We start from the raw sequence: 22,123 nt of genomic DNA, 5'->3' as shown, positions 1-22,123 counted from the left end.
TTTTTCATTTTGTTGCTGACAAACTTAAGTTTATAAGCCTTTATTAAAATTTTATAGAAAAGATTAGGTGTTCTGTCTTCTGAATTATAAATTAAATTTGGTCCACTCTTGCTTATGTAGCTTAATTCAACTTTCTTTAAATAATCTTTACAGTCATGAAATAAACTTTACCTTTTACCTCACAAACCAACTCCCAGTCATTTTTACTCTCAAAATAGTCCAGATAGAAACTCAGCTTTCCTTTGAGGGTTCCTATGACCTGACATTAGGACTCAAAACAAATGACAATTTAAATACTAGACTTATAAATTATTTTTAGTTTCTAGAGTACTATGTTTACATTATATGCCTTTGATTTTTGAAGATATCTTTTACTTTGTCTTTTGAAATCATTTGCCATGTCTAGGTGGAATATTATATGTACTACTCAGACTTTATCTTGGACTTTATATCTTCTCTAAAAGCTTCTTCTTCTTCTTCTTTTTTCTACAATTTGTTTAAGCAGCAGATATTATGATTGTTTATATCTGTGCTTCTTTTTTGCTATTTCATGGAACAATGTTTTTAAATACTGTATTACAAATAATGTGAGTGTGTATAACGCACACATTCAGCCCTCCATATCTGTGGGTTTTGCATGTACTTAAACAACTGATGATCAAAAATATTTGAAAAAAAATATTACTTCTGTATTGAGCACATACTGATGGTGTTTCCTTTTAACTTCATAAAAATAGAGCATAACAACTATTTACACAACACTCATATTTTATTAGGTATCCTAATAATATAGAGAAGAATTAAAGTACAAGGGAGGATGTGTATGGACTATGTGTAAAGACTATATATAAGGCACTTGATCATCCCCAGATTTTGGTATCTGTAGGGGGTCTTGGTACCAACCCCTTATAGATAAAAAGGGACAACTGTATGGATAGATGGTCCCTGAATTACAATCATTCAATTTATGATATTTTGACTTTACAATGGTGTTTTCACATTATATATTTAGTAGAAACTGTACTGTAAAAACTGCACTCTAAATTTTTAATTTTTTTCCAAGATATTGATGTGTGATTTGATACTCTCTTTTGATGCTATGAATCCATGCTGAACTGCAGCTCCCAGTCTGCTATGTGATTCCAAGGTAAAGGATGTATACTATACACAATACTGTGTTGTTAAGCTTTGGTATTCAGCAGGTGAGTTGTACTAAGTGCATTTTTTACTTAGGATATTTTCAACTTGCAATAACTGTATTAGGATATAACCCTATTGTAAATTGAAGAGCATCTGTGTATGTGTATAATGCTATTTATGATACATATGGGTGTATATATGTATGTATATATGCTTTATATGTATAAACATATGTGTTTATGCATTTCCCTTGCACATTTTAAGAACATGAAAATATCACATTTTATATAAACTCCTGCTTTCTAAAGTAGGGTCCTCTAAACATTATTGTATTCAACATATACATGTGAAAATGTACTAAGTGTTGAAATGCAGGAAATTCTACAGGAAAACAAGAAGTGCAGAGAACTCAATAGTACTTCAGGCCATTCTTTGATTAAAGTCAACCATGATTCTACCAAGTCAGCTCTGGTAGAATGTTAACATATCTTTGCAGAACTAGGTAAAATTCATTCCATATATTCATCATAATATAATATGTCCTTATATTTGTAGGAAGTGCAGGCTCATTTTAAATGCCCTACATCTTCTTTCTTATCCTTATTTTGTACCTAATTTTTTATTCACCTTCATTGTGTCACTGTCATATATCTTCTCCTGACAATTCCAGTGCAGATTGCTCCTTTATCCATCATTGCCACTTTTTTTGATATCAAAACGACTGTGATTTTTCTTCAGTTGATTTCTTATAAACTTACCTAAACTGTATGAGCTTTCAGTTTCTAAATAACTTAAAAAGTCCTTAAAGTACTTAATACTTGGAGTATAAACATCTTCAAATAAAGTGTTATTTAGCTATGTGTGAGGAGACAGTAGAATCTGGGTAGTTTTTCCTTAGGGAGATTTCTTCTTATCTCTCACACTTTCTATCCTGCAGACTAATTTATAATTCAGGAAATAAGAATGATATTTTGCAGTGGCATTCTGTTTTGACACATTCATAGATGCAGCTAATTCTGTAGCAGTGTTCCATGGGGAGGATCACATTTGTTACCATCATGAGACAAGTTCCAAAGTTTGCAGATCTCAAGGTGACTGATTCAAAAGCAGACTAACTGAAAGATGTCACATTTAGTGAGGATTCGAGAAAACAAACAAACTAACAAACAAACAAAAAACTCTTCCTGGAACAATAACCCTCATCTCCTGACTGCTAAAATAACAAAAACAAGTAAAATTATGCTCAATATATACACAAATACAACATAAAATATGAAAGACAAATTGTATTTGTTCTTATTTTGTTGCTTTCTTGTACATTGTTGCCAGCATAGAATGTTTCACTCTAAGTTCAAATTCTGATGCTTAAAACTTTCATTCCACAGGATGTCACTCTGTGGCGACATTCCTATTCCTCTTCATATTCAATTTCCTCCTTCAGTGTTTCCAAGTTAACTAGATAATGAAATGTCTCTTTTTCTCTTCCCCAAATAGATTGAATATTCTTGAATTAAACCCATCATTTATCACACACCTTGGATCACTTCAGTGAAGAGGAAAATCATTTCTAAACTCTTTATTGATGTAGTAGTTATTGCACTATTATAAAATAGCATGCTTTTAATTCTTAGAATGTATCCATCATAAAAGGTCAGTTCTAATGTCTGCTTACTTATATTTCCTTATTGCAAAAACACTACTTATAGACATAATATATCAACAAGAAGCTGCCTCATCTTGCTAATCATGTAATATAATCAGGCCAGCTCTATTACTTTAATGCTTTTTGCTTTTTCAAAAATGATTGCATAGATTTACATGGGTACTTAATAACTGTATATATAAATTTGTTTAGTAGTACAGAATTTATGGATTATATTTTGGTTATATGGTTTTCAATTCTAATGCTAAATATTATGGCAAAGTTAATCATTAAGTAACTACATTGCATAGTGTTAAATAAAAATGTAGGAAAAAAGATATTTTGGTGCAATTCTGTATAAATCACCAGAACTATTCAAATTTTGATTACTAACTGAAATAAATAGGCCAAAATATCACTTGCTACCAGTACATACTCTGTACACAGCAGCAAAAGTAATCAAAATCCTTACAAAAAGATGATTTTCTCATCTGATAAAATTTTATCCATGATTACTTTTCATATTTTGAACATAAAGTAAACTACTTTCTAGGACCTGAAGATTTTACGTAATCCACACTGCCATTAGCATGAATTTAGGCCTGACTTAACTTTAGCCAGTCTCCTCTGAACCCTCTTCTTATTAAGAATTCAACCTTGCCCCAAGCTGTCCCTTCTCAAGTTCCTCAACTTCTTCACTATGGACCTTGTTCAGACTTTGGTGTGAGTAATTTCAGTGTTGGTATTTGAGATATGTACGCATACTAATTCCCCTCATGTTACCTTACCACCCACTCTATTGGTGACAATATTCTACTTAATTGATCTTTTACCTTTAATGTCTGTTCCTTACAAAGTCATTCCTGATGATCCTTCATAAGCTCCCTCTCTATCCTCCTCCACATCTTGAGTTCTGCCTGGAACAGAACAGAACAGAACATTAACATAAATTTTAACAATGTTTTGCTATTGGGACTCTCCATATAACCTCTCTGTATTGCAATTTGACATCCATAATACATTTTCTCTGCTGCATACCATATTTCATACTATACAGCAAGTTGTTAATAGATGTTGTCGAAAAACTGGACAGGTATAAGATATTATCCTGTGTCAAACCTAACAAGTTAATGTATCTTTTTCATGCATTCTGACAGAAGACAGTGACCTTTCTGGTAGAGACAAAGGACTTTATTACAGCATAGCAATTACTATGCACTTCATATTCACATTGGTTGCCCCATCCAACCCAGTGTTTTAGTCAGCTTTTGTGTCACTGTGACTAAAACAATAAAAGAACAACGTAGAGGAAGAAAAGTTAATTTGGTTTGCTTATGGTTTCAAGGTCTCAGTCCATAGAAGGCAAATTACATTGCTCTGGGCCCAAGTTGAGGTAGTACATTATTGGGGAAGGCTAGAGCAGAGGAAAGCTGCTCAGCACATGGCAAGGTCAGGAAGCAGAGAGAGGGAGAGGGAAGGGGCCACAGGGAAGATTCAGGGCATTCCCGTGAGGACCCATCTCTTCCAACCAGGCCCACCAGCCTAGAACCTCCAGTGAGTCTATTCTAACTAAGAGGCAATGATTAGGTTATAGCTCTTATAATCTAATCTTTTGACCTCTGAATATTCCTGCATTAACAGGAGTTTTGGGGAACAACTCATTTCTCAGCATTAACACCAAGCTTTATGGAGGATACAAGATGATGGACCCAGCTGGTATGTACAGCGTATTCTACTGAAGGATGGAAATTTGATCTTGAGAATGCAAATCTTTTAGGATGTGAATTTTCTCTATATACTTTCCTGGAATATTTTATTGGCATATTTAATGCTTTTGTTTTAGTACACATATGTGTACTAAAAATAAAATAATGTATTATTTTCTGAGATTTTACCATCTATGAAAATTAATCTACATGGAAGAAAAATCAGTCTTTTCTTATTTTTATTTTAAAACACTAGATAAAAAAATTAAGTCAAGTCAGAGTTAGGTCAAATGGTCAAGATTACATATTATAGATAAAGAGGTCTTAAAGTATTAAGAATTGAAGAATTAAGATCTCTTTATTTATAATATTAAGATACCTATAAGCAAATTACATTTTCTACTCAATTATTTCAGTTACACAATTTAATACTCAAAACTTTCTTAATTAATAAAAAGATCCATGTCTATAACATTTTCTTTTCTCTATTATGTGAGTATAACCCTGTTTATTTTTGCAGTCACTATCAGGTCTCCTTTGTTTCTTCATATTTTATTTTATTTGTTATCATAATATATTTAAAAAGTTTATTAATTCTTGTCTTTAGTCATGTTAAGTATTATTAAGTTTGTTTATACAAATTTTTTTTATGTAATATTATTTTAAAATACTGACAGCATGTGTTAGTCAGATTTTAGTTGTTGTGTCCAAAATACCTAACAAGAAGAACTTAAAGAAGGAACAGTTTATTTTGGCTGACTTTTTTAGAGATCTTAGTCTATGGTTTGCCATTTCAATTGCTCTGGACTTGAGGTGAGGCAGAATCATTGCAGAAGGCTGTGCTGGAGGAAAACTGATCAGATCAATGGTAGCCATGAAGTAGAGATGCCAGGGGTCAAATAGAGTCCCCAAGGGAACATCCCCTACTTCCTCTAACTATATTCCTCTGCTTAGAATTATAAATGGAGTAATCCATTTGTTGGATAAATCCATTGACAGCTAAGTGAATTGCTCATTTGTGGATGAATCCACTAATGAAAACAAAACCCTAAACATTGCCTAAAAACCTCATCTCTGGACTTTGCCAAATTGAGGATCAAGCTTTAAAAATATAAGCATTTTAGGAAACATTCTAGCTCCAAACCATAACACAGCAGTATACCATTAATATTTAATATATGGTCTAGAAAGCCAGGGTGGTGGTGCCCACATGTAACTCCAGCAACTTGGGAGAAACAGGCAGGGAGGCAGAAAATTTAAGGTCAGCCTTAGCAATTTAGCAAAGTTCCAAGCAAATCAGACATACCCTGTCCCAAAATAAAAACAAAAAAAGATGGAAAGTAGCTTATTGGCAGAGCACCCCTGCGTTAAATCCAAAGTACAAAAAATGCTAATAATAAATAAGTTGATTAATTAGTTAATTAATTAATTGTTTATAAAAGAGAAAAATATAACAAATGCAATATTATATTTTTAGTATATATTTTCATTTCTTCTTTGTTTTTAATAAAATAATACTACGAAAGAAAGGTATTTCTGAAAAAGAAACTTTATGGATGCACTAACAGTCACAAAGAACATTTAGAAAACTTTTGTTCTCTACTTGTTTTTTAGATTTTTTAAAATTTATTTTATTATTTTTAAGTGAAGTCAGCCAATCCCCAAAAAACAAATGCCGAATGTTTTCTCTGATATAAGGGGGGTGACTCATAGTGGGGTAGGGAGGGAGAGTATGGGAGAATTAGATTAATTCTAGATTATTTTTTAGATTTGTAAAATACATAAAAATCCAGTTAGAATAGAAATGCTTCTTTATTATAATTTCATGAACATACTTCCAAGAAATAATTTAAATCAATTTTAAATTATTCATAGAATAAAAATAGCAGCAACAATTAAATAAACATTTACCAACAATAATAACTATAGCTGGGCATGGTGTTGCACATCTGTAACCCCAGCAGCTTGGGAGGTTGAGGTAGTAGAATCATGAGTTCTAAGCCCTCAGCAAAAGCAAGGTGCAAAGCAACTCAGTGAGATCCTGTCTCTAAATAAAATACAAAATATGTATTTTGTATTTATGGCTGGCGATATGGCTCAGTGATCAAGTGACCCTGAGTTCAAACCCTGGGACCCTCCCCCACAAAAAATAGTGACTGTAGCAAAAGAACAGTAGTCTGTTCATTGGTTTTAGTCTGTTGAATAACACCTGTGGATTTTGAAAGAAAAGAGAAGAGTTGGGGATGGTATAAGATTAACTGAAAAAAAAAATCTTAACTGAAAAAAAAATTAACTGAAAAAAAAATGCTAAAGGTCAGTATCTTTTAGTTATGGTACAATCCATACCATTATCTTCCTACCAAAATTTTTCTAGGTAAATGAGTTTATAATTATTGAAAAGATATCCAATCATTTTCCTGTTAGGGAGATCAAAACATTAAGATTTTTATGGGAAGACATTATAGGTCAGAAACTTTACAATGTATCTTCCCTATTACACAACTTAAAACAAAAACTGGACAGCTAGGACACTAGCTAGATAAAAGTCTATGAGATGTATAGTTTTGTTTTTGTTTTTTTTTAAAGTAGAAATCATCTCAATATGAGCCAGATGCTGGCTATAGCAGATAAGAACATTAAAAACTCCATTATACATATAAGCATGATCTTAAGGCAAAAGGTTAATCAATAATGAACATTTGGAAAATTATTTTCAAGAAATTAAACCAAATATAAATAATAGAACTAAACATATAATGTCAGAAACAAAAAATTTCACTGAGTAAATATCAGTGCAAAGTGGCAATAACTCAAGAAATAGTCAATGATTTTGAAAAAAAATATTGAAGATAAGTAATCTACACTATAGAACAGAGAATAGGGCAAAACAAATTTAAGATAAATAGAAAATATAAGCAGATCCATGACCTATAGGGAAAATATCACATTTGACCATTTATGAAGAAAATATCACATGTGAACATATATGAAGTTGGACATTCAAAAATGTAATGAAAAATAAATAAAATATTAAAAAATAAAAACATAGGTTATCCTCATATAGATTCATGTAAATCAGACAAATCCTGAAAGAATTTATGTAAATATCGTAAATATCGTCAGATCCAAAAGCTTCAGTGGCAAATTGGTAAAAATCAAAGATAAAGAGAAAAATCTTAGATTCAATTTCAAAAAGACAAATTACATAGAAGGACTTCATTCAAGAAACAACGTTTTTTTGATTTAGATCAAAGGGTATCAAAAGACAGTGAAATAACCGTAAAAATGGTGAATCTGACAGCATAATTTTAAGTAGTTTCTCATAACTTGAAAATATCCTTTAAAAATAAGTTTAATAAAAATAAATTTAATAATAACCATTGAAGGTAAGCAAAGGCAGAGAAAATGTGTCAGTGGTAAAACTCCACTATAATAAAAAAAAATGATTAAAAAAGCTCTTTATAAACCAAGCTATAGGATGGAATGAAGAGAAACAAAAGTGTAAACAACAAAACAAAAAATATAAATAACCATATTAAAAAAATTAATTTGTAGATGTAATTATATGACAAAAATTGCAGAAAGGATGGTGGGTGATAAAAGGTGTTTTAATATTGCTAATGTTCTTAAATGTTATAATAAGAACCTGACTTTATGATAATTATGGTGTACATATTACAATGCATAGAACTATGTCTGCAAAAAGTAAATGAGAGCCAGGCGTACTCCTGTAATCCCAAAGGCTCAGAAGGCTAAGACAGGAAGATGGCGAGTTCAAAGCCAGCCTCAGCAAAAGTGAGGTGCTACGCAACTCAGTAAGACCCTGTCTCTAAATAAAATACAAAATAGGGATGAGATGTGGCTTAGTGGTCCAGTGCCCCTGAGTTCAATCCCTTGTACCACATACACACATACACACACAAAACAAAACAAAACAAAACAAAAAAAATTAAAAATAAATGAGGACAAAAACATACAAAAAATAAATAATTACAGATCATAATTTATATACATATGCATAGTATATATTACTCAGAAACAATTACCTTAGAAAATAAAAGAATTTTCTCCTTTGAGCTAAAATAAATTTTTTCACATTATTTCTTTGAACAAATGTGACCATAAGAGAGATACTATGTATGGGCACCCAAAGAAATGTCATACATCACATCAGTAAGATTCTGAGAAGACTGCGGTTTATTTCTTTGTTATTGTTGCTGTTGCTTTGGTATGGGGAACTGAAACCAAAAGTTCTCATATTTTTTTTTTTTTATTTTGAGACAGGGTCTCCCTTCTGAGCCGATGTCAAAATTACAATCTTCCTACATCAGCCTCATGAATCACTGGTATAACAGGTATGCATCAGCATGCCTGGCTGAATTTGAGAAAATTCTAAGAGATATATGACAAAGCAGAATGATATGACATTGCTGAATTTTAATGTACAGGTAACTAGTTACTTAGCTAAAGTATTTTACTTTAGAGATTAAGATGAGCTGATTTTAGATCTGGAATAGAGAAAAGAAATTTAAAAAAAAAACTCATTTGATTTAAAAAATTTTTAAAAATAATTTAAACACAAAAAATAGTCAATTTATATTCTTTTTTCCACTGAAAACAGAACTAAGTTCTTATTTATTTAGTTTTTTAATGCCTGCCAAGTAGATATTAGTTTATGAGATGTTCAGAATTAATTATTTATTATCAATTAAACCTACCTGATGAATAAGACTTTTCACTTGAATAAGCAATTTTATCTTAAAAAGTAATGAAAGTCAAGTTAAAACTCCAAAAGTTCGTTGTACCTACAGTTTCCTATAATATGTGGTTTTGGCTTCTGGAATTTCCTTGTCACAAAACCAGTCAACAGAATTCACAATGTTCATATTCTTATCCTATTTTGAAACATGTCAATTGTACCATACAGGTATGGCAATATTTACCCAGACTTCAGTGGAATTTGGATGAATTTATAATTAGTAATTTACTATGTATTTTTTAAAATATTTTAAAGGGAAATTACAAACTAACAATTAGGAAAAAAAACTTTTTAATTTGAATTTTGCAAATAATTACCTCAATTCTCTATTTTGCTGAGATTTCATAAACAAAATCATAGAAGCAAGAAAATGAATATAAAAAGTTATTCTGTAATATATATTTATTCATATATTTGGGAAGGTTTTTTTAGTATGTATAAACCATTTGATATTTAATTTCATCTGCTGACAAAATATAACTTCCTGGTTTTAATAAATGGCTTGTAAAAATGCTCAGAAACTCTGAGAACATCAAATACCTTCTAAAACACAGTACTTTTATAAGCTGAGTGTAAAGGAATCAAACCATATGGCAATCATTTCTTTAAAATGAAATACACATGGTGAAAGCACAAAAGAAAAGTACTGGGCAAATGCAAACTCCTGCCCCTGAATTTCTGAAGTTTATATCATCTTTTCCTGATAGGAAAAAAAAAAAAAAAAACAGCAGAAAGAATTGCTGTGGCTCCTCCTTGATTGAAGATCTGCTTGCTTAAGACTGGCAGAGCAAAGGAAATAACTTCTCAGGACTTCCATTTTCTCAAAACACTTTAGAAAGTGTGCCTCTATAAAGCAAGTATTTCCAGACATTTTCTTCCTCTGTGGTGTAGCTATAATCAGAACATGAAATCCATGGTGTGAGCATAATTTGGATTGAGAAAAACATTTAAATAGAAATTGTCCTCACTATTACAGGATCCAATATTTGGAAGAAAATTCTATTATCAAATTCTTCTTGTGGTGAAAAATAAAATCCCACTTTGCAAAATGGATGTCTCTACCCAGACCAACTACTTCATTCTTTACAAATCATTGTTTTCTAAAACCTTATTATAAAATTGAAATATGTGTAAGTCCTTGAGATTCCTCACATTTAGTTTTCTCCCAAACCTATTGTATTCTCTGATACATATTATATATTCAAATTTTCATGTGGCTCAGAACAAAATGATTTATAAAGAACAAAAATTAATAGTGATTTATAGTTTATAACTTTCATCGCCATCTTTTTTTAAAGGAAGGTATTAAATTTACTTGTTACCCTTGGCCTTCCCTGAATGATATGGCAGAACCAAAACAGATACTGCTTCCTTAATTTTACCACAAAAAAAAAAAAAAATGAAATACTTTTGAAACTGATGTTAATTCTCCTAATGATTGTGTTTCTGTTTTATATTTATTTTTAAAATGTTGAGCTCACATTTTTAACAAATATCTTTATTCTCAATTGATTGCAAGACTCATGGGCCATCAACTATTATGTAGCCTAAAGTTTAAGCCCTGCTCAAACTTCTTGAGTGTCTCTCAATGTGCTTACTCATGTTTACATTCTTTACATCTTTTTCCACTTGTTAATAGTAGGGAAAAAACAGTAAATTGTTACTGGAGAGGTACTATTTTAGATGATGAAGTTGCTGAAAAAGTGTGATCTGAAAAACATTGAACTGCATATAAATTACCAGTTTATTTGTGTCATTATGAATTGCAAAATTATTAAGAATTAATTTTAAAAATTCCTATTCCTGACTAAATAACTAACATATACAATGTCATAAATAACTCAGTTTAAAATTGTATTGCAAATATTATTTTCCTGGAACTATCTCAAAATAGTGATTTGAAATCATGAGTTGTTTTGTTTTAGTCCTGTCTTCCTGAATGGTAGTAGCAGAAGCACAACACCTGTGAAAAAATCTAAGCCAGAAAGCAATTAAAGAGAACCAAAATCTTGGATAAATTTCAGGCTACATATCCAGGAAGAGCAAAGAATCAGGGGGAAGCAGTGAGTAAGAATAAAGTACAAGATTGAAGAAATGAATCCTCCAAACAATAGGTCTTACTTTGGGGAACAGGAGGGAACATAATTAAAGAACTTATCTGACAAAGAGTCTGGACATATATATTTTTTAAATTTATACACTGACACACACTATTTTATTTATAAAAATATACATTGAGCATGTGTTACAAAAATTAAGGCAAAAATGAATGAGAAAATAGATAAAGACATACAGTAAAGTAATACTATAATGGCTTGACATATGAGTACTTCTATAACTCACCTTCTAGCATTGCTGGTTACACATACTCTAGATCACACTGCTTGAATTAATATTTTCTGAATAGACTTCACGGTCTCAGCTGCATGAGGCTCATAATTCCAACATCAACACAGAATGGCTCTTTGGGGCCACCAAAGGAATATTTAAATGGCCTTAGTTTTTTTTTTTTTTTTTTTTTTAGTTCAATAAAAACATGTTTAACATCTCATATGAAAAATTAATTTTTTTTGAGCAATACCTCCCAACCAGACTTTCCATAATAGTGTCGATTCTATCCAAGTCTATTGCTGAGGTCACAGGGGCATGTTCCTTTATTCATGGTAAAAGCAAACTTACTGTATTTGTCTACAATGTGATTGAGCAGGGCTAGAACAATCAATGAAAAAGTGTGTCAATGAATTCTCATTACATTTTATTTTATTTGAACTTAAAGAAGTTCCATAAAGAAGAAGTTTTAAGATTTAGAACTACAGCACATATGTAATGATTGGGATCACTGAAGTATTGTGTATGGGAAGGAAATTTAACACTAATGCATTATTGCTACTCAATTTTGTGTATATATATATATATATATATATATATATATATATATATATACACACACATACACATACATACATACACACATATGTTTGTGTGTGCATTACATATATATATACATATATATGTGTATGTGCATATATACATGTATATATAGAAATTGTAATATGTAACATATATAAATAGTATATATTAAATACATGTATATATAAATAGTATATATTAAATACATGCACATATATATTTCTGCATTTTTTACTTGGTTCACAGGCTTACTCAATGCAATTTATTTTGAGTCTCAAAAGTGTGGTAACCAATGTATTATTATTTTTAATTCTTCATACAGAATTAAATAGTGTGATTTCGGGTATAAAGTATATCATAGATAAAAAATGAAGAAAAAATACAAAATAATTTGCAGACTGCCTATTTTGGAGTGGATGCTGTCTCAGTCATGTTTACTATCTATAATCTTTGGGAAAATTTTTACTTACATTTTGACATTTGTTTTTCTGATGTGATATGAATTATACATTTTTAAAATTTTGAGTATGAGAAGTTAGGAATGAATATTCTCTATTATGCTCTGAGAGGTACATAGGGATTAACTTATTTTTCCAATTTTCCACATGTATTTCGGATCAAAACTGCATTTCAAATCTGAGTTCTTACTGCTATCGACAATTATTATCAGCTATACAATTTAGAATTCCTAATAAAAAGTTCAGCATAAGTGTAATTAGAATTTTTAATAATTCGTTTTAATATTATAACTACTATTGTGAGCTTTCTCCTTTTTTCATTTCTCTGCATTTTGGTATATTCGATATATAATATACACATTAAATATTTATTCATGGTATACTATATGTTGTTTTTAGATGTACATATATACACAAAGAGAAATTATTTGATCAAGCTTGTTAGCATATCCATACATTCATCCCCTCACATCCTTTTTTTTGTGAAAACATTTAAGATCTAATCTGCTAGCAATTATCTGTTTTTCATGTGCATGGTAGTAGGATTTGAAGTCAGGGGTTCGCTACAACTAACCCATATCTTTGTTTTTTTTAATATTTAATTTTTTTCATAGTTTGTAGTTTTACTAGGACTTTCATGTAAAATAATTTATGTCAATTGTGACTCAAGAAATCTCTGGTATCTCCCTTATCAGGTTAAGAATCAAATTACATTAGGTCAGTGATTACACTTTTAAATATCAAAATGTTTTGAGCCCCAGATATTCTATATATCGACCACTAAGTTCATGTTTGTTTTAACAAGATTCTGACCTAAAAACTCATTTCTTAATAGAAACTACAGGTTTTTATTTGTTTTCAGTTCCAGGACCAGGTAAAGACAGGGCAACCCAGATTTTCGTAAGATCCAAAGGTGATGGCTCAGCGTTAGAGCCTTCTCCAGGCGACACTGAGATGGTTGAGCAGGTCAGCAACAAATCTACGAGGAGGAAACCTGGGAGTGCTGGCCGCCTTGATGGCCTCTAAAGCCTGTGCCCTCTGCATCCTGGCATGGTGGTACTCATGCTCCGCAGTCAGGTAAAGCATGCTCAATCAGTAATAGTTCTTCGCCTCAATCTCCAGGAGACAAATCATGTTCTGCTTCTCTAGCAAAGACACCACCAGCAGCTGCCTTCCAGTAACGTGATTCCACTGCCTTTCACAAATGCAATTGTGGCAAGGAACAGCAGTGAGGAACATGGTTTCAACCTCCTCAGAACTTTTGAATCCTTCCTGTAGCTAGCTGACGCTAATTTTTGATTTTGAGACAGGGTCTTGCTAAATTGCTTAATCTAGCCTCAAACTTGTGATCCTCCTGTTTTGGCCTCCCAAGTCACTGGGAACACAGTCGTACACAACTGTGTTTTTCTCTTAACAATATTCAACTATGCAACAAAGTATTTCATAGTTTGAAACTATGCAATTTTCATGTTATAAAGGAAAATTCCATAACTTACTTAACCTAAACTTTGTGCCGTTTAGTAAAAGCAACCCCATTTTTTTCTCACCCAGAGTTGAGGCAACCAACTACATTCTGCTTCTTTGAGTAACTATTTTAGATTTTACATTTAAATAAAATCATTCAGAATGTGTTTTTCTGTGTGGAGTTCAGTTCATTCAGTGTACATCCTTCAAGTCCATGAATGTTGTAACAAATGACAGATTTCCTTTTATAGGGCTGGGTAGTATTTCACTGTGTCCTTACACCACATTCCTCCTCCTCCTCCTTCTCCTCCTCTTCTTCCTCCTTCTCCTCCTCCTCCTTCTTCTCCTCCTCCTCCTTCTCCTCCTCTTCCTCCTCCTCCTCCTCCTCCTCCTCCTCTTCCTCCTCCTCGGCCTTCTTCTAATCCTTTCACAGATGGGCAATTTTATCATGTCTTGGCTGTTGAGAATAATGCAGAACTAAATGTGGGTGGATATATTCCCAGCAGTGAGATTGCTGGATCATATATATATATATACTCTTATATTTTAAATTCCTTGAGGATATCCCATACTGTTTTGCAAAATGACTGTACTGTTTTTTATATCCCAAAACAGTATACAATGGTTCTTTCCATACCTCAACCATACTTGCTGTCTATTGTCTTTTTGAGAATGGTCACCTTAGAAGGTCTGATGCATTCCCTATTGTGGCTTTTATTTGCCTTTCTCTGATGATTGGTGATGTTGAGCACTTTTTTCATATAACTGTTGCCAATTTATATATCTTCTTTGGAGAAATGTCTATTCAGGTTTTTGTATCTCTGTAATGAGCTTATTTGTTTTCTTGAATTTGTGTTCATTATCATCCCTTAAATATTTTGTATACAAACATGCTACTCTTTTATCCTGTTCTCATTGGGTTTATTTCTGTTGATTATTTCCTTTGCTGAGCAGAGCTCTTTAGTTTGATAAGGTTTCATTTGAGTGCTTTTTGCTTTAGATTCCTGTACTTTTGTGATAACATCAAAAAAATCATTCCCTAGACAAATGTAAAGAAGTTTTTGTTTTGTTTTGTTTTGTTTTTTTGCTGTTTCCTTCTTATTGTTTTAAAGCTTCAGGTCTTAAGTCTGAAATACACTTTGAATTGTTTTTTCTTGTATATGTATAAGAAAGGGTTCTAATTTCATTTTATTATCTATGAGTACTCAAATATCCTAATGCCGTACATATAAGAGACTATCTTTTTGTGTTCTTGGTCCTTTTTGTTAAAAGTAAATTGACTGTAAATATGTGGATTTATTCCTTAGCTCGATATTCTGTTATTTTGGTCTATGCATCTGTTCTTATACTTTGTGGATTTGGAGACTAAATTAAGGTAGTGTTATGTCTCCAGGTTTTTATTTTCTTCTATAGCCATTCTGTCACTTGTGTCTTGCAAACTTTAGGATCCTTTTTCTATTTATGTTAAAAACTCCGTTAGAATTTTTATATGGATCCCATTAAAACTTTTGATCACTTGGGATGATGTGAATCTTTTAACAATATTAATTCTCCAAATCCATGAATATAGGATAACTTTCTATTTATTTGTATATTCTTTAACATTTTATTAATGTTTTGTAGTTTTCAATGTGTACATATTCACCTCCTTGGCTGAATGTATTCCTTGAGACATTTTTATGATATTATAAATGGAATTATATTATTGATTTCTTGTTAGTGTACAGGTGTATTTACTGGCTTTTGTATGCTGATTTTTATCCTACCACTTTACCAAATTTGTTTATAACTTATAGCAATGTTCTGAGAGATTCTTTAGGTTTTTCTATATATAATATCATGTTGCCCCCAGTTGGGGGCAGTTTAACTTCTATGTAATTCTGATGTATTTTATTTGTTTTTCTCATGTAATTGCTTTTGCTAATACTTCTACCATATTTTAAATTAAAATGGTGATTGTGGACACTTTTTATTTGTTCTTGATCTCCAAGGAAAAACTTCCAGATTTTCATGTTGAGTATAATTGCTTAACTGTGTTTTTGCCAGGTATGACCTTTCTTATGTTCAGATATATTTTTTCTATATGTATAAATATAAATTTGAGAATTTTTGTTAAGGAATAATGTTAAGGAATTTTTGTTAAGGAATAATGTTAAGCCATTTTATTCATCTATAAAGATGATTACATGATGTTTTACTTTTTATTTAATGCAATGTATCACATTTAATGAGTTGCATATGTAGAACCATCTTTACATCCCAGGCTTAAATAATTCTTGTGTGACAAATGTGTATGATCCTCTTAATGTGTTGTTGACAAATGTGTACAAACCTCTTAATGTGTGTTATTTTGCTCATATTTTATGAAGAATTTTTTCATCTATGTCCACTGGGAATATTCACCAGTGACTTTTTTACTTGTGATTTTTTTTTTTTTGCTGGATTTGTTGTTATCAAGGTAATTTTGACCTCAGAAAATGAATTTGTAAGTATTCCATACTTCCATAATCTTCATTTTTTTGGAGACATTCAAGTAGAATTGATATGAGTCCTTCTTTAAATGTTTGATGGAGTTCAAAAGTGAAGCCATCAGGTTCTGAGAGGGTTTTTTTAAGAGAGAGAGAGAGAGAGAGAGAGAGAGAGAGAGAGAGAGAACTTTTGATATTTATTTTTCAGTTTTTGGCAGACACAACATTTTTGTTTGTATGTGGTGCTGAGGATCCAACCCGGGCCACACGCATGCCAGGTGAGCGCGCTACTGCTTGAGCCACATCCCCAGCCCAATTGTTGTTGTTGTTTTTTATCACTAATTCAATTTCTTACATATTGTTTATTCATATTTTCTATTTTTGTCTGGTTTCAGTCTCAGTAGGTAGCATATTTATAGTTGATCCATTTCTTCTGTCTTCCAATTTGATGGTATATAATTATTTATAATAGTGTCTTCTGATCCTGTGTACATATGCAGTATCCATTGTAAAGTTCATTACAGCATCCCATTGTGAAATACACTTTTTTTTTACTATACCTGAATGATAAGCTATAGAAGATTAATCTAAATGTATAGATTACTTTTTTCAAATTAAATCCCTTGCTTAATGCTTTCTAAAATTCAAATTCAAGTGATATTCTTTGCTAATTTTTTTCAAGCAGTATGTAATATATTTTTACATCCATTATCCTCTTTATTTCTATTTACAATGCAGAAATGTCATTAATCAAATTTTAAGAGAATAGGTCATAACACTAAGTATTTAATAAATTAAATGACATGCAAAATTTTACAGTAAGTGTTCACTGAAGACTAAGCAAAAAATACTGATATTCTGAATACAAACCCATTTTTATTTCAATGACACAATCCTACAAAATGTTTGAGGCCATTGAATACAAATGTAATGATCTTGCTAGCTCTTTGAATTTTATTAAAGTTGGATGTCATTATTTCATTTTATTTTTGAATTTTTATTTAAAAATACAAAGATTATAGTGCATAAATCCCAACTGGTTCACCCACAGAACCAACAGGTTGTATTTTAATTAAAAATAAAGTATTAAAAATATGAAAGGAAAATATGTAAGTTTTCAAAAAAACACATTCCTACTCTCAGGGTTATTTTCAATAATCTTGGGATAAGTATTTTTTTTTCTTCCCGAGTTTATATATATAAATATTTTCTTTTGAACTCCTATTGATTCTCTTGCAACGCTTTGAAATGCATAATCATGGTCAATTTGTAATGGATTAAAAATTGGGGACAGCCAAATTTCTTGTAAGATAATAATATTTTAAAATTATATTAAATATATGTATACATTTTTCTTTACCCGACTTATGATTTAGTTGTTTAAAATACATTAATTATTATCGCTTCTCGGCCTTTTGGCTAAGATCAAGTGTAGTATCTGTTCTTATCAGTTTAAAATACATTAATTATACATATTTTGAAGCTTTCTTAATTAATGCATTTATATAATGTGTATTGTTAGACAGGTTTTGCTAAAATATGTTTTATCATTAATCTCTAGGAACACTTAACATATTCAAAGCTCTATGCTACAGAATGAAGATAAAAGGACATTATTTTACACACACACATACACACATATACAATGTAGATTTTGTGGTAGGATGTAAAGTAAGAATGAATAGAAAACGCAAAACAATGTAGTATATGGAAACAACAAAAAAATAGAAATTTTAGTGACTTAAAAGTCACTTTAGAGAAGTAACAACTGTGTCCTAGGGTATCAGTGGAGATTTCACAGGACAAGGGCTTAATGCAAGCATTCTGTGGGTGGAAAATAAGTAGTTAAGTCGGGAGAATTAAAGTTGGTTTTATAGAGAAAAGAAAATATATGACTAAAAGTGAAGAGTAGAGAGTACATAAAATTTCTGGGTAGGAGGGGACCCATAACCCATAGGGATCTAAAGGAATATGTCTACCAATAATGGAGAAATAATTTGGCACATCTGAAGAAATTTGTTGGAATAATTAATACAATGATTATGGTGTGGGGCATGTAAAGCCTTTAAATATTACATAAAGAATTGTATTACATCAATCATCAGGTTTTTACTATCCTAAAATGATATTTTTTGAAAACAAATGTGATAGGCAGATACAGAAGAGAAATTATGGGGGGAAAGCTGAACACAGACATTTTTCCTTTAGGGAAAAAATGGCTAAAATGGAATTAGAAGCTTAGTATGAGCTTGATAAATAGTAATCATACTGACTGAGGATATTCAGAATGGTAAATACGACCTTCTCCTCTCCACCCCATCTTAAAACTTCTTAGTACACTTTAAATTCAGAATGACAACTCCATATACACAAGTGGAAATCTCCAAGAAACTTCTGAAATGATAGAAGATAGTGGGAAACACTGAGTATAGAGGCACTCATGGATAAATTCCTCCAGAAGTGATGTTTAGATTGTGCTATAAGCGTACCTTTACTAAATGGAAACAAAATTTTCAATGGTTCTAGTTCAGTGAAGCAATATGGCTAAGGAAATAAAGAAGATTGGAAATGATTATGAAGCCACTTTTTGAGTTAGGTTGCCATGTTTCCAATTTCCATCTCCTCTTAGAATATGACCTTGTACAAATTATTAAACTTCTTTGCATGTTGCCCTATCTATGAGCTGGGATAATATTGGAAACACTCTCCTGGAGTTGATATTCAGCCAAAATGTGTTAATATATACAATGACATTCTGAACAGTGCCATCTCTTGGGAAAGGCTCATAAAATCTCAATTATACTGAAAAAAATAATAAAAATTTCAAAAGGGGAGCTCTATCCAACAAAGTTTTCAACTAAGAAAAGTCAATTCTCTTTTCAAATTATTTTTAATTAATTCTCAAACTCTTTTTTGCAGAAGAAGCCTGAAGAATATAATTGGCAATACCAAGTAGTGGTGGATGGGCAGAAATGTATAAAAAATTCTAACGCATATGATAACATGGAACAATATTTGAAAAAATCAGTTTTTATGTTTTTCCTTAACATTGCTTGATCATTTTTTTTTTTTTTAAGAAAAGAGAGTACTGTAATTGTTCATTTAGTTTGGTGCTTCTGGGATAATAAAAGCTTCCTCATTTTAGCTTAGAGAACTTACTGATCAAGCTCAATACATACTGACATGATAAATATACCTGATATTCTCAGAATTCATCTTGCTGATTATGGCAACTGATTCATAGCATAAAATTCATCAATCATCTCTACAACAAAAATATCAGTCCAATAAACATTTCTTGCATGAGAACCATGGATGAGACATTGAAACATTTGCTATAAAAAAGACAGAACATTTTGCATTCAATCATTGTCAGGAATGTATATTTCTGTGGGGAATATAAAATAAACTGTGTACATATTAAATAGCCAAGACCCATTTAGTTATGAGCTTTGGCGATAATGAGGCATTTTATGTGTACATATACAATTTATCAAGAAATGGTTTAAAAGGGATTAAAAAAAAGAACAAAACACTTTCATGTTTTGAAGTGTGTTCAGGATAAGTTTGATAGAACATATGGGTTTTATGTAACCCCAGAGGTAGGATTGAGCCTGATCAAACAGGAAATAATGAAGATGGCCCAAATAATAATTTGACATCAGGATGATTATTAATCACAGATTTTCAGAGGTGTTTTGTTAAAGAATAATTTTACCTAATTTTCAAATAAAACAAAAACTCCACTTGCACTTAGAAGTTGTCACTGCACTCACTCCTTGTCTAAGTAATAATATTTCATAAAGCTTTTAGTCTATAATTATTATTAAATCAAACACCAGTTTGAAAATAATTGCCACATAGTTGTTCATTAGCAAAATGTCAAAAAGTTAAAACACAGAATGCAATATATTGATTATGTGAATCTAGTCTTGCCAAATTGCCACTTCATATGGCCCAAGATAACCTAGAATTTGTCATCATAGGTTGGATATTTTCCTAGTGAAAAATAATGGTGTATACCTAATGTATAGACAACTAGAATAAGTTGCTGCTGCTAACATTTTTGAACCTGCTATAAACTAAAGCTAAAATAAAAATGTTCTATTGTAATTTAAACCTAATCGAACATAAACTCATTTAGTTATGTCAGATTCTCATTTTTTGTCTTAGAGGAAAAGCTGCTGATTACCACCAAGCATATTTGTATATTTTAATTGCTATTTATCTCAAAAGTTTCAACTGTGTATAAAAAATGAAAGTAATTAAAATAATAGTAGAGGTTAGCAGAGCAAAGTAGATAGCTATTGTCAGCTATGAATGATCAGCCACAGTCAGTTAATAGGAAAATATGCTAAGGGTCCAGTAATTACAAAAAGGAAAGGAGTGAGGAATAATTTTCCTTGTAAATAAAGACTGTGGATAAATTTCTGTTGTGATTTAAATTTAAATTTATTGGTATGAAAATAAAAACTCATATATATGTATATGTGTGCTTGTGTATTCGACATGCATTTGTTTAAGTATACATAGCTTCTCATGCACAATTTTAACCCTAGTTTCTCCTTAACAATTTTCAGAAACTTATTTGAGATAGTCAATTTTTAAATAGGAAATTTGAACAGATTGAAAACAAAACAATGTTCTTAATTCTCTAGCAAACCTCTCAAAGGGGCTAAGTCTGTGAGGTAACAAACTACAGTCTCCAGAATTCTATCTCCAAGATAAAGATATCAAGTGATTGTTTTGTTTTTGCTTTGGTTTTTAATATTTTGTTTTAGTTGTAGTTGGACACAATACCTTTACTTTATTTTTATGTGGTGCTGAGGGTAGAATCCAGGGCCTTGCACATGCTAGGCCAGCATTCTACAACTGAGCCACAACTTCAGTCCCTCCAGTGATTGTTTTGAATCACATCTGATTGATTGGTATTTATTTACTGACTATTTACCAAAGACAAGTTTTCTGAGTAAGTACCTTGGTGGAGCTAAAACCATGCTCACAATTCATTTATTCCTCGTATATGTAAGTGGTATGTTATTTAAAATGAAACTATAGGTCTTGTGTTTATTCATTTTTCATTTTTCTTCAGCACTTGGGATATTTTTACAACTATAATTATCAGTGCAAGTTTAAAACTACTGCAATGTAAATTTTAAGGAGTAAATAAATGTATCAAAACTAGAATAATTACTAAAGCTGATTATCTCCCAGGCCTCCCCTGACTCTCCCACTCACTGCTCTCCTGGTCATTTGTATTAATTGGATATCTTTAACTAATCCTACAATGAATCTGGATCTGTGGGGGCAAAAGGAAAAAATTAAAACCAGTTTATTGATAACACATCATATGATGAGTTTTGAGAAAGCATATAATTTACTTTAATGAAGCAAATATGCAAGTTTTGATCTCACACAGTGACCATGTGAATAAAAATCTTCATGATTGCCTCGCAGAAATAGTTTATTTCAAAAACAACTGAAATAGTTTATAAGAATAAATAGGGAATCATTGATAAATAAAATTTAAAAATAAATGTATAATATCAAAAAAATAACAGACAGAAACATAAAAT

The 22,123-nt window shown here is 31.1% G+C and overlaps 1 pseudogene; it reads left to right on the top strand.

The window, feature by feature from the left end:
• Window positions 1-17,946: 17,946 nt before the first annotated feature.
• On the top strand, window positions 17,947-18,049 carry LOC143411879 (U2 spliceosomal RNA; annotated as a pseudogene).
• Window positions 18,050-22,123: the final 4,074 nt, after the last annotated feature.

This window comes from Callospermophilus lateralis, chromosome 12 (genome assembly GCF_048772815.1).
Source record: "Callospermophilus lateralis isolate mCalLat2 chromosome 12, mCalLat2.hap1, whole genome shotgun sequence".
NCBI classification, from domain to species: Eukaryota; Metazoa; Chordata; class Mammalia; order Rodentia; family Sciuridae; genus Callospermophilus; species Callospermophilus lateralis.
This window is presented reverse-complemented; position numbering and strand designations above follow the sequence as displayed.